This window comes from Lissotriton helveticus, chromosome 12 (assembly GCF_964261635.1).
Source record: "Lissotriton helveticus chromosome 12, aLisHel1.1, whole genome shotgun sequence".
NCBI classification, from domain to species: Eukaryota; Metazoa; Chordata; class Amphibia; order Caudata; family Salamandridae; genus Lissotriton; species Lissotriton helveticus.
The window spans coordinates 143,070,440-143,072,375 of NC_136073.1; the positions used below are offsets into that span (position 1 = coordinate 143,070,440).

Here is a 1,936-nt window from a genome sequence, read left to right on the forward strand (position 1 = left end):
TTTAAAAACATATAGGCTTTTTTGCTTCTTCTGGTAATTTACTGGGCCATCGCTGATGTTTGTACAAGGGTAAGTTGCTAGTACCATGTAAAGGCCACTGTGGGCTAACAGCCCCCCCCGCCTCCCTCTCCTCTCGCTGGAAGACCAGCAGCCCACTTTTTGAAGCGCTGTTTGAACCTGGGATGCGTCTCTAAAGATGACACTTTCTCTCCAAAAGTGGTGGTTCCTCGGCTTCTCATTGGGGTGTCCAGAGGTCACGAGAGGTGAAGGAAAGAGCACAAGGGTTATGCAGGCATCATTAAATTGTCTTCTATGTATTGGTTACCTTTAAAGTCGTTACACTCTCGTTTAGTTTAACGTATGTATTGCGCACTCGTTCACCAGTGTAAATATTGCAAAATGAATACAGATATGTACATATAATGATATACGTTATTCGTGACCCTCTTTCTAATTTTCCCATTCCAAGTTCAGGTTTTCTTCTTCTCCATTTTCTTGTTGGTAGCTGGAAAAAAGCAAGTGTTAGAGACAAAAACATATGCATTGTCACCAGGACAGAAGGTAGAATGGGGACAACTGAACTCAGATAGGCGCTGTGGCTTAGTTGTTTAAAGCGCTTGTCTAGTAAACAGGAGATCCTGAGTTCGAATCTCAACAGTGCCTTGTCGTTTACACAATATCATAGAAGACATATTGTTTGATAAAAGACTCATTGATTGCAAGCACAGTTGCTCTTATTATAATTATCCACATATTATAATTATCCTCACGAACACAATGCTTCTCCTTCGAACCTAAAGATGTTTCGGGTGTTTAGATGCCAATGTTTTGTACCGCCAACCACCAGTCTCTTTAATTTTCATAGCCAATCAGTTTGGTTTTGTGAAATGAAAAGATGTTTTTAAGCTGCATTCGCTTCAAAGTACAACCTGGGCAGGAGTTATGCAAGCTTCAAAACACAGGTGCAGCACAGGCAGCACCAGAGTGACCTTCCATTACTGAGACTGTTACTGAACAGGCAGAAGAGGTTCGAGCTTCAAGAACAGGCACAGCACAGGCAGCAGCAGAGTCTGATGGATTGTCAGCGCTTGGAAAATAACACTGTGTACTGTTTGCAGCTAAACATGCTGCACCCATAGCACTGTGCCAAGTTGTAAAGGTCACATCTGTGATATTGTGTTCACTTAGGGAGGCTTCACGTGAGGTTCCGGAGGCCTATTCTGAAATATTGTGTCTGTCCTGGGAGACTCCTATGGAGTATTGTCATGTGCATCACACCACATACGAAACGTTATGTCCAGTTCTCCATGCCTGACCTAGAGGTTTGGTGCTACTGCAATGTTTGAATAACATAACACTTGAGGTGTAAAAAGGAGGGGGCGGTCCCTACAGAGTAGGACTGCAGGGCTGTGTGTGTTGGTTTGTGAACATCCCAGTCAAAGAGGCGAAATGTGAAGCATCTACCTCAAAACACAAACACAAGAACGAGACATGATGTGCTTTCTGCATATAAAACCCTCATGGCAGAGAGCGCCACTGGATCTGCACTATGAAAGTCACGTACAATGCGACTTCATTAAGCCCGAGTAGCTCGCCGTGATCGTATAGTGGTTAGTACACTGCGTTGTGGCCGCAGCAACCTCGGTTCGGATCCGAGTCACGGCATTGCGGGTGGCAATGTCACGGCAGTTGGGTGATATTTTTTCCTTGTAAATATATATTTTCAATATACAGAGTATTTTTTTTAAATAACACCTGTGCCAAACACTTTGTTTTCTATTGTTTGTGAAATTGCCAGCTTTAATCAAGAAAAGTCATTTCATTATTATGCCACAGCTGTAGGGTAGTAGGGAAAGTGTGTTTTATGCATGCAACACTTACATTTAATATACACTTGCATGGGGCGTGGTCTCGCCACGCGGGAAGATGGCTGCCT

General features: G+C 43.4%; 1 non-coding gene across 1 annotated transcript; it reads left to right on the plus strand.

Moving 5' to 3' along the window:
• The first annotated feature begins 589 nt into the window (after positions 1-589).
• TRNAT-AGU (transfer RNA threonine (anticodon AGU)) lies at positions 590-663 on the plus strand. Its single transcript has one exon. It is a non-coding gene; the product is annotated as a tRNA-Thr (tRNA).
• Positions 664-1,936: the final 1,273 nt, after the last annotated feature.